Source organism: Giraffa tippelskirchi, chromosome 7, assembly GCF_054371585.1.
Source record: "Giraffa tippelskirchi isolate mGirTip1 chromosome 7, T2T-mGirTip1v1.2.pri, whole genome shotgun sequence".
Lineage (NCBI taxonomy): Eukaryota > Metazoa > Chordata > Mammalia > Artiodactyla > Giraffidae > Giraffa > Giraffa tippelskirchi.
The window spans coordinates 133,329,038-133,341,464 of NC_137281.1; the positions used below are offsets into that span (position 1 = coordinate 133,329,038).

A 12,427-nucleotide genomic window follows, 5' to 3' on the forward strand; every position below is an offset into this window, starting at 1 on the left:
CCACTTGCTTCACCCCAGCCTCCAACACACACACACATACACACCCTTCAGCCTCTACCCAACAGTCCTAACCCTTTGAGTTCTTCCCATTTTCATTTTTGTGGTGTTCCGCTGCTCGCAATCCATTTGGGTTAGTAAGCATCTTTACTTTAAGATAGTAACCAAATATCTATGGGTTCCACTGAGTGTATAATACATCATAGATTAAAGGTTCTCAGGCTGTGGTCCTCAAACCAGCAGCATGAAGACTACCTGGGGACTTGTTAGAAATGAAAATTCTGGGGCCTACTCCAGATCTACTAAATCAGAAACTGGAGGTGAGAGTCCAGTAATCTGTGTTTTCACAAGCCAACCAGGGGATTCTGATGCATGCCAAGGTTCAAGAAACCCTCATTTACACTACTGGCTTTTCTTTTTTTCTCATAATTAAAAAAAATTTTTTTTTCTTAATAAAAATTTCATATATTTAAGGTATATAGCATAATGTTTTGATATACATATGTAGAGTGAAGTGATTACTACAGTCAAGCTAATTAACATGCCCATCTCCTCACATAGGGCTTCCCTGGTGATTCGGACAGTAAAGAAATCTGCCTGCAATTCAGGAGAGCAGGGTTTGATCCCTCGGTCGGGATCCCCTGGAGAAGGGAATGGTAACACGCTATAGTATTCTTGCCTGCAGAATTCCATGGACAGAGGACTGGTGGGCTACGGTCCATTGGGTTGCAGAGTCACACATGACTGAGTGACTAAGCATGCAGGCACTCCTCATATAGTTACCATTTTTGAGTGTGTGTGGTGAGAGGACCTGAAATTTACTCTCAGCAGATTTCCTGTTTCAATACAGCATTATTAACTATATTCATCATGCTGTGCGTTAGACCTCTAGGATTTATTCATCCTACACATCTGCAATTTTGTACCCTTTAACCAACATCTTTCCATTTCCACCATCTCCTGCCCCAGATTCATCCATGTCATCACAAATAGCAGAATCTCCTTGTTTTTAAAGGCTGAATAATATTGCACACTATTGGCTCTTCTGATAAAATGAGTTTCATTTCTGAGGTGCCCCTATCTAAATGTGATTCAAGGAGCTTGCCATAAATCCAGAGAGATTCCCAGTCCCCATTCTTGGATGTTCTTATTCAGTGGGTCTGGAGTGGGATTCAGAAATGTTTTTAACAGACATCCCAAGGGATACTGAAGCAGGTGGTGCAAAGACCATTTTTCCCAAATCACTGACACATTGGGTGGGTGAATAATTCTAGAACATGGAGCACATTAGGAGGATGTTAGACTTGCGTGGGGAGCCACAAGGTGGAAAGCATTTAAAATAGTATGGGAGTACTGGGTCCTTGGGAGAAGGATACAGAAAGGGAAGTTGACACTGATGAAAAATTAATTCTTATTTTAAAAGGTATTGCTGAGGCTGGCTCTGCCTCAAAAAAACAGGAAAAGTCTACTTCCCTCTCATTTCTTGAGTACACATGGTTCCTTTCTTCCAAGTCCCAGAAATCAGGCCCAAGTTATTATAAATGTCACTATGGTTTAATAGAGCTTTTGTTGCTTATCCAGAGAAACTAAACATCATATATGACCCTTTTAATAGGAATGTGTCCTGATTTACAAAGATTTAAAAGAAATTTTTGGAACATAACCCATTTATAAGTTGGGCCTTGGCTAATTCAGTTAATTTTTCATAATTTTGTCCTAAACTTATGGGTATCTCAAATAGTGACTAGGAAAGAGTTTTGTAGAGAGTAGATGCTGAAGTAACATTTAATTTGATTTGAACTTTAGAATGTATAATTACTGTTTATATAGCCTGAAATCTTACTAAGTACCAGTTTTTATTGCTGATGTATCTTCCAATATACAATAAAAAGCAGCCAAATATAGTAATGTATAATAACATTAATGTATAATTAAAATATGAATTGTATACCTGTATTAATGTTGCATACATCATGATACACAGTGTTCTATACAATCATCTTATATAATATGCATATATGATATGTACTTTATATAATATAGTACAATGCATATATATATGTTAAATCAGCTTTGGAACAAACAGTATCATGAGGTGTTATGGGGCAGTACACTCTGTTTTTACCACCTTGGCCCTGAAGAGATTAGAAGGATGTGAATATTGGGCCCCATTATTCATGGCATTTATTCAAAAACAATATTTTGAAAGAATATCTGTTATAATTATCATACACTTTTAAACATACCTTACAGATTTTTCCCAGAATATTCCAAAACTTGAATACTAAAGGAACCCGTGACCAAATGCTAGATTCTGAACAGCAAATGTAGCTTGTGGTTTCCAAGTGGATCCGGTCAAGGTCACATCCTCACTGGTCCTGTGAAGACAAATTGAAAGCAACTTCATCTCCAATAAAAGGAAAAATCATTTTATTCTGAAACAGCAACCCAAAATTGTTAGCCAAAAATACTTCCTCCTTGTGCCCATTACAGAATTCTGATTTTTTAATCTCCTCCCTTAAGCCTACTTCCCCCACATCTTCCCAAGGAGGCAGATGAGGAGAGAGCCCTCCATTAGATGAACTGGGCTTTCCCTGCATGGGAAGAAGTTGGGTGTGACTCAGTAGGAAGGAAACCTATATTTCTGACCCACCTGGCCAAGCCAACCCATCCTCCCCTGGGAATGCTTTTGTAACCCCTTTCCTCTTGGACTGCATCCAGCTAACACGCCCCATCCCTACCCCGCCACCCCCAACCCTCATCAGAAATGACTGCTGCTTTACGCTGATCACACCCCTTAGCATTCCCAGCTTAGGTTCTGTTCTGAGTGTTAAGGGTCCCCAAGTGGATATTTTAACATGGAATCTGCTTTTTTTCCCTCCATCTTTTGAAACATCCATAAACACCTAATAACTTTTCTTACCAGAAATACTGCAGCAATTGTAAAAAAACTCAAATGCAATTCAGTGCCTTGGGACCTCCCTCTTCAGCCTCCATTCCACCCTTTCAAAAAAGTCCTTCAACAGCTAAGGCCATTCCAAAAGTTCATCAGGCCAACCAAAATCACAAAGCAAAACAAAAACCCCAAGGGCATTTAGGTAGTAAATACCGCATTTCTCAAGAACACTCCCAGGAAAGCCTCAATAATTTTAGTGAAAGCAAAAGCTTTCCCTTGTAAGATGGGAGATGAATAGCACTTCAGAGATGAAGTAGGTCTTTTCATTCTGAAAGTAAATGTACCTAGGAATTAAAAGCTCTAGAAGGCCAAGAAGGGTAGAGGCTAAGAATTCAGCCTTTCAGCACAAGCCAGAACATAATAGGAGACTCCCATCTGCCTCTGAGATGGATGGCTAGTTCTTGCTACAGAGCAGCAGCACCACCTCGTGTGCAAAAGCTTTTTTTGTTTTTCTCTTTCTTCAATAACCAACTGGAGGCATAAACTCCTCTGTACTCTAAATCATGGAGTCTTCAGCAGTTTTCAAGAGAGACTGAGGTTGAGAAAGACCATCCCTGACTTCCTCTGGCAAGAAAGAGGAAATAGCAAAAAAGTGCTGTAAGCATGGTCTCCAGCACAGCGCTTAGCATGTTGTGTTGGACTACTTGTTTCCTACCCGCCTGACACCCTCTTGACTGTGAGCTCCTGAGAGAAGAGTCTGTCATCCATCTCTGCACTCCCAGGATACCCAAGCTTTTGGCACAGAGGTTTCTCAGCCATTGGCACATGACAGAGATTTAACAAATGTCTGACAAAGGAAAGAACGCAATGGAATTTTGAGATGGAAAAATAAATCAACCGTAACGTCAACTCTAAATGTTTTCTACCAATTAGCTCTGCAGGTTGAATTGTGAAACTTTACAGTTAGAATTTCATCAAATAAAAACAATTAAACCAACTTTGAAACACAGAGGTACACTGATGTGACTGGAAATTTCAATGGTGGAAAATTAAGTAATTCCTAATTGGCTTATCTGAAGGGTAAAGCATGATACAAGTCAGCTCTTAAATAGATCATCCAAACTCCAACACTCAGATATACCAGAATCATGCTACAAATGTTCTAAACTTTTAGAATCACATCTCCTATAGTATATCATTACACAATTAGAGGTATTTTGGAGAATCTTACTTAATAGTGATAAAACAATCTAGGGGTAATCATAACTACCAACTTCTCTCTAGGAGTTCTATGTAATGCTCTAACATTCAAAAAGCAAATGAGTTTGATCTACTGAGTCACTCAGTGGAGAGTTTTGCCTGATACAATAAAGAAATTACAGCCAATTCACATACACCCTTCATCTGTTGAGAACCATAACAATGAATTCAGCAAGCCAAAAAAACTTTAACAAAATTAAACAGGCCCAGCTTCCAAGAACAATCTCTCCATCCAAAACTCTTACAAATTCCAAGGCCAGAAAACAGTGTGACTAATTCTAACTAAAATAAGAACCAGCTGCCTAAAGCACTATAGCAACTATCTATAAAAATTTAAGAACAATGCTCTGTGATTTAAGTAAGGATAAAGAAAGGTACAGAACATAATTATAAGTGAAGAGAGGTGGGCTTGAGAATAACTCCAGCCTTCTTCTGACTTTCAAAGTTCTACTTTAACCACAGTTCAAGGGGACTACTCTCTGATGTACTAATTTCTGATCAAAATCCTTCAACAGTGACAATCATTCCTATGGGAATTCCCCGGCAGCCCAGTGGTTAGGACTGCATGCTCCCACAGCAGGAGGCATGGGTTCAACTCCTGGTGGGGAACCTACATGTCATGTGGCACGGCCAAAAACAATAAAATTAATTGGAAAAAACTATCATCTAATGAAAATCATTCCTAATGGGATTCAGTGACAAAAAGCATGTAAAGGGCATCTTTACAAAGCTCTGATTACTGAAACAACCATATCAATGTCCTGGAAATAAGATTTATGCATTTCATCATGGATGAAAATCAGAATCTTCATCTGTTTAACATAGTTTTCTTCCATAAGTTATATGAAACATATAGTGGTCCTCTGTGCTTCTATAATTAATTAGTATCTTCCTTTTTAAAGGTGCCAATTCAACCTTAGAGAATACATATCTTTTGGAATTTCAGGAGGAGGAAAATAAAAGGGCAGCCATTGTGCCTGAAAACGTAATTCTTTTTGTTATTGGATATTTATACAATTCATAGTAAATGACCTTTCACAATAAGATATCACAGAGAGGAAAGACTGTACTAAGATGCTTGGTGATGCCAGCAATGTCAACCTAAAATAAATACTTGGAGCTCCAGCCTCAGCTGTTGGAACTTTGCTTGCTTCGAATTTTTTTTTGCAAATTGAAGGCACATTAGAAATGCTGAGGTGCTATATGGATATATTTTTTTTACAGCAGTCCTAGGAAGTAAATTGAAGTAAATAACTCCCTCTCTTTACACAAGAAATCCAGAAAACTAATCAGGATCACACTAGGCAGAACTGAGATTGGCCTGTGAGGAGACCTTGCCCCAAACAAGCTCTTACATATCTCTTATATATCTAGCTCTCTGCTGGACATCATGATATGGAAACAAAATACAAGATTCAATCCCTGCCCCCCAAGAAGTGGAATCTAATTAGGAAGAAAAGATACACCTATGAAACATTTCTGAGCAAGAGATGATGATAAAATACTTGCAACACTGCGTGTCTCTGCAGGTTCAATGGCACTTTGTCACCACCATCAGGAGTCAACAGGACTGCTTATCTGGATGAAATAGCACACTGGGAAGACGAGGTTCCTTATCAAACCACAGGAAAACAAACTCACTCCACGAGCAATCAAGCAGTTTCATGGAAAAAGAAGATTCTTTGGCTCCATGGTGCCTAAATGTTGGTGTACACAAAAGAACTATGGGGGCTTATAGTCATTAATGAAAATATAATTAGCATCTAGCAAGAGCTTGCTGTAGGCCAGACCTGTGTTAAACATTTCAGTTGCCTCATTTCATCCTCAAAACAGACAAGAAACTGAAACAGAGGTCACTTGCCCAAAGTCTCACTAGGTGAGTCATCAGACCCCAGAGGTCACGCTCACAGAGCAGGGAGCTCCGCAGAGAGCAGGAGCTCCCAACCTTGGCCGTACATTTGCATCACCTGACAAGCCTTTAAAAAAATACTTGAGCAGTGTTTCCCACCAAACCAAAAGAATCTGAATCTCTGGGAATAAAATCAGAATACTAGTTGTTGTTTTTTTAAAGTCTTGCCTACACCTTGCCAACGTGCAGCCAGGATTGAAAGCACAGCTATCTTACACACTGAAATGTGTGGTTTCTGGGATGGGGCCTGGCATCTTTAGCTTCAACAATCAGCCCAGTGATCCACAGTCTAATAGGGGTGGCTCACTGTCACAATTGTAGAAAAACAAGTCTAGAACAGTGTTTTCAAACTTTAACACATATCTTAATCACCTGGAGGGCTTATTGCAACAGTTCACTGGCTCCACTTTCAGAGTTTCTGACTCAGGAAATGCGGGATGGGGCCTAAGAATATGCATCTCTAAGGAATGGCCAGATGGTGCTGTTCCAGGGAGACCACACGTTGAGAATCACTGATCTTTTGTAAAATCACAGAAGGTATCAACTCTACTTCAATTTAAAAAAAGAAAGAAAAAAAATCGCAGAGGGAAAAGAGAGGTAGACAAACGATCATATGGGTATCTCCATTTGTGCCTAATTTTTGCAGGAATTTGTTCTTTTTACTTTTGATAAACATTTATTGGGGCCAGGATGGATTGGGGATTTGGGGTTAGCAGATGCAAACCATTATATATAGAATGGATAAACAAGGTCCTATTGTATAGCACAGGGAACTAGACTCAATATCCTGTGATAAACTATAATGGAAAAGAACTTTTAAAACAATGTACATACACGTAAACTGAAACACTGTTGTACAGCAGAAATTGACACAATGTTGTAAGTCAACTATACTTCAATTTTTTAAAATTTGTAAGTTTCCACAATGTGTCAAACACTGTACTAGACTCTGGGATTTGAATATGTATCCTCTCAGAAGCTTATAACCTAGAATCACTATTACCTGTAAGAGTCCATAAGGACCCAAAGAAGGAAGTGCTCAATTTTACATGAGAATAGGAAGAGGTTAGAATGAAAGAAAATCTTACTTTATAGCAGCAGTGATGCTTAAATGTTGAATGTTAAAAGTGAAGTAATAGATGCTGCCTGGATTGACAAGGTGGGGAAGGGCATTCTAGGTTACCTTGGAAATTCAAATCATAATAAGGCTGGTGCATGGAGTCTAGGGTAGGTATGGTGAGAATCAGGTCTGAGCAGAGAACTGATCATCGAGTTTGGTGAAAGGCATTTAGACGTCATCATGCAGACAATGAGGAGCCCTTGTATGATTTAAAAACAGAGAGTAACACAAAAGATTTTCATCTTAAGTTGCAGCACAAAAAAACAGAAATGGGGGCAAGATCTGAGTGAGAGAGACAGTCCAGGCAAGAGGAAAACAGGGTGTGAACTAAGACAATAGCAGGAAATGGAAAGATAAAAGGATGAACAGCTTAGATTTTTGTGGAGGCAAAACTAGCAAAATAGGATGTAAGGCCTATAATGACTCCCAAGTTTCTGGCTTGGGTGACTGGTAGACCATGCAGCCATCACAAAGATAGAAAAAAAAGAAGAGTGAGTTTGGGGAAAAATAAATTTGTAAGATAATGTGCATGCGTGCTCAGTTGCTTCAGTCATGTCTGACTCTTTGTGACTCTGTGGACTCTCGCCACCAGGCTCCGCTGTCCATGGGATTCTCCAGGCAAGAATACTCAAGTGGGTTGCCATGCCCTCCTCCAGAGGATCTTCCTGACCCAGGGATCAAACCTGTGTCTCCTGCATCTCCTACATTGCAGGTAGATTCTTTATGTACTGAGCCACCTGGGAAGCCCTTTATAAGGTAATATATTGATATATATCAAGCACTGTGCCAAATGTCTTATATGCTTTATCTCATTTAACCTATAAAAACCTTGAGCAATAAACACAATTATTCTCATTTTTAGCTTTTTAGGAAACTACAATTGAAAGAGGTAAAGTAATTTGCCAGGTTACAAGGTGAATAAGTGGTAGGGCTGAGAATCAAAACTAGGTCCATTTTGTGACACCAGGAGTCCACAAACCTTTCCTATAAAGGGCCAGATAACAAATACTGAAGGCTTTGTGGACCATTTGGTTTCTGTTGCAAGTATTCATCTCTGCAGTTGTAGTGGAAAGCTACAGCCAAACATGAACAATAACATAAACAGTGCATAGGACTGTGCTACAATAAAACCTTCCTTATAAACACTGAAATTTGAATTTCATATCATTTTCATGTGTTATGAAATATTATTCCTTTGATTTTCCCAACTGTTAAAAAATTTAAAGACCGTTCTTGGTTCTCAGGTCATAACAAAAAACAGGCAGTAGCCCAGACTTTGCCCATGGGCCTCAGTTTGCCAACCCCTGAGCTATAGAGGACTACTTCTGAGAAAGATGACTTTCCACCTTGGAACGTCATGCTCAGAATGCCTATGGAATGTCCAGGAAATGTTTTGTTGGCAGTGGCATAAATGGATCTGGTGTTCTGAAGAGAAAATTGGCCTAGAGACCTGAATTTGGGAATCATTCACACACAAGCAGCTAAATATAAAACTTTAAGGATGAGATGAGGTTGCCCAGAGGATAGCAAGTAGAGTAAGAAAAGACAACAGAGCAATGAGTGATAGCAAAATGAAGAGTGTCGGAGAAATGGAAAAGCCAGAAAAGGAGACTAAGAGAAGTAAAAGAAGACTAAAAGAGGAAGACAGTACCGTCATGGAAGCCAAAGAGTCAAAAGGGGAGTGAGCATGATTGGCAAGGGTAAATGCAGCTGAGAAGTCAAGCGAGGCCTGAGAAGCATGAAGATTCTGAGGCATGCGGCAATCAGGAAGTTAATGGTTGCATTTGCCAAAGCACTTGCAGGGAAGTGGCAGAACTAATGTTTCACTCCAGTGGATTTTAAAGCAACGGGAAATAGGACAGGGAGAAAACAGGTACAGTTTATTTTTTGGAAAATTGGCAATAAATGAAAGAGATCAATAAGGAGGTAACTTAGAGAGACAATTAGTTACCTGGATCCCAGATAAGGGCATGCTGAAGGTGGCTCCTTCCTGTCTCTTCCCACAAGCTGTCTACCTCTCCTGAGTTATGGGGCTACTAGGACCTTCAGGTAACTGGGTAGGTGGGGGTGTAGCCATGTGGTCTCCCAGTGAAGTGATCTGGCATAGTGCTTTCTTCCCTGTGAATCGGGCTCAGGGGTGAGAAACAGAGGCAGTGGACTGGGAAGATCTTGGTGTTCATCAAAGTATGTCTCCTGGGACAGTCTATCTTGACTCCGTAAGTGAGTATGGAAAGAGACAATGGTAAGCCTAATCTTCCCTGACTTCCAAGGTAGGAGGGCAGAGAGAGTAGAGGGCCTCTGCTCAGGTGTCTCAGGAGGGGCTGATAGTGGGGCCAAAGATCCATTTGCCTTTTAATTCCTGCAGGATCCCTACCATTCAGGAATATACCAGCAAACCAGGCTTGAGTCCCAAAAGAGGCCAAAAGAAAAACAATACCTTACCTAAGGCAGTCCAGCAGCCAGGAAGAGGTGGAACGGGTTAAATGATTAGAATGCAAGCCCGGTGATGTGGAACTGCTCCTGAAGAAAGCAGATGAACACCTGAATAAATAATAAGAGCACTTATGATATCATAATGCAGCACCTTCTAGCCTGAGACTAGATGAAAGGAAGTGAGAGAGAACGCAGATACTGATGAGGTTATATACAAGAGGTGAGACATTAAAGGAGTATGTCCCTAAATGGCTTCAATTATGTGTGCATATTGACACATTTGCGGAGAGAAGAGGATGATGGGAGAGGACATGCAGAGAGCTGCTGGATGAAATCATGCAATTTTGGGGATCAGACTTCCACAGATATATTATCTCCAACCTCCACTGAGTCTTCATAAGTATAATTTTTCAACAGCAATACTTAACAGCAAGGGTATAGATATAGAGAAGGTAGATAGATGTATGACTTGAGATTTGCAGTGAGAAAAAGCTTGGGATTTGCAATGAGAAAGGGAAGGGTACTGGGCCCATGGCTTCTGGGCCAGTATTTTACAAATCTTGGATCACAATTTATCAGTGGATCATAAAATCATTCATTATTTAGGGGGTGATGTTCAGAACTTTTTAAAAGTGAAGTTAAATGGGATGGAACAAAAAAGTAAAAGAGTAAATCACTTTTAGTAAACTTTGTCTCCGTTAAGTACATGCATATATGTATTATATATTGAACTGGGATGTAAAAGGTAGTTTTCAAAATGGGGTATAGTGAATAAGTTTGAAAACCTCTGGTCCAGCCAGAAAAGGGAAGTTGTGTTAGTCATCAGAGTTTTTGACAATATTCTTGTTTCCTTTCTGTCAGGTACATGACACAGTTGTACTTCCCTGTACTCCTTGAAATTAAGCATGGCCAAGTAACTTATTATGGATAATGAAAAGTGAGCAGAAGAGACATGAATCTGGCTGGCTTCAAGAGTTGGTGCAAGAAAAAGAAGAGCTGGTGCACTATTGTTCACCTTTTTTCCCCTTTCACTGTATTACACTGTGTTCCAGATGTTATTCCTTCATTAGCCCAAGGTTCAGATAAGGAGCCATGGAGCAGCGTTTCCAACCAACTCACAACGGATGTGCAATACAGGCAGAAAATAAACCTTTGTTGTTATAAACCATTAAGATCTGAGGCTTATTTATTACCGCAGCCTAACTTAGCCTATCCTGCCTGATACAGAAGTCAAGTCTAGAAGAAGATGGTAATCCAAGAGAAAATGAAGGGATCAAGAAACATCTTGCACATAAGCACTCAATATATGCAGATAGTCTATCAGAAAATAGATTGGCAGGTAGTTGAGTGCTAATTATATGATGTAACAACAGTGAAGAAAAGTATAAAGAAGGAGAGTAAAATTGTTGATGGAAGCCCTGAAGGGGGATTCAAGCTGCTCCTTGAAGGATGAATTAAATGGGCAGAGGAAAGTGGACCCATTCAATCAGTAGGGAACAGAATGAGTGAGAAACAGAATGAGCTAAGGGTAATAAAAATGGCACGTGGGGTGGAAGGGTGGGGTGGGCACAGAAATGAGACATTATCTCACCAGATCAGAAAGTTCACGTTAGAACAAGAAAAAAAGACAACTGGAAAAGGAGAGTAGGGTCCAATTTTGAAGTCTTCAAAGTTATACAGAAATATTTAGAATTAAACAGAAGTAAGCTATGTCAAAGCCTTTGTGTGGATCACATTAAACTGTGGGAAATTCTGGAAGAGATGGGAATACCAGACCATCTGACCTGCCTCTTGAGAAACCTGTATGCAGGTCAGGAAACAATAGTTAGAACTGGACATGGAACAACAGACTGGTTCCAAATAGGAAAAGGAGTACGTCAAGGCTGTATATTGTCATCCTGCTTATTCAACTTATATGAAGAGTACGTCATGAGAAACGCTGGGCTGGAGGAAGCACAGGCTGGAATCAAGATTGCTGGGAGAAATATCAATAACCTCAGATATGCAGATGACACCACCCTTATGGCAGAAAGTGAAGAAGAACTAAAGAGCCTCTTGATGAAAGTGAAAGAGGAGAGCAAAAAAGTTGGCTTAAAGCTCAACATTCAGAAAACTAAGATCATGGCATCTGGTCCCATCACTTCATGGGAAATAGATGGAGAAACAGTGGAAACAGAGTCAGACTTTTTTGGGGGGGGCTCAAAAATCACTGCAGATGATGACTGCAGCCATGAAATTAAAAGACGCTTACTCCTTGGAAGAAAAGTAATGACCAGCCTAGACAGCATGTTAAAAAGCAGAGATATGACTTTGTCAACAAAGGTCCGTCTAGTCAAGGCTATGGTTTTTCCAGTAGTCATGTGTGGATGTGAGAGTTCAACTATAAAGAAAGATGAGCGCCGAAGAACTGAAGCTTTTGAAACTGTGGTGTTGGAGAAGACTCTTGAGAGTCCCTTGGACTGCAAGAGATCCAACCAGTCCTTCCTAAAGTAGATCAGTCCTGGGTGTTCTTTGGAAGAACTGATGTTGAAGCTAAAACTCCAATACTTTGGCCACCTCATGCTAAGAGCTGACTCATTTGAAAAGACCCCGATGCTGGGAAAGATTGAGGGCAGGAGAAGAAGGAGACGACAGAGGATGAGACGGTTGGATGGCATCACTGACTCAATGAACATGAGTTTGGGTAGAATCCGGGAGTTGGTGATGGACAGGGAGGCCTGGCGTGCTGCAGTTCATGGGGTTGCAAAGAGTCAAACATGACTGAGAAACTGAACTGAGCTGAAAGTATGTAAAGTCATATGATACCACAATG

General features: G+C 40.2%; 1 protein-coding gene across 2 annotated transcripts in view; it reads right to left on the reverse strand.

The window, feature by feature from the left end:
* LOC145513431 (uncharacterized) overlaps nucleotides 1-12,427 on the reverse strand; it is a 115,055-nt gene that overhangs the window by 41,549 nt on the left and 61,079 nt on the right. For both annotated transcript variants that reach the window (XM_081509804.1, XM_081509805.1), the window contains one exon: nucleotides 2,244-2,375. The gene's annotated coding sequence lies outside the window, so the exon portion shown is untranslated. The remainder of the gene's footprint in view (nucleotides 1-2,243; nucleotides 2,376-12,427) is intronic.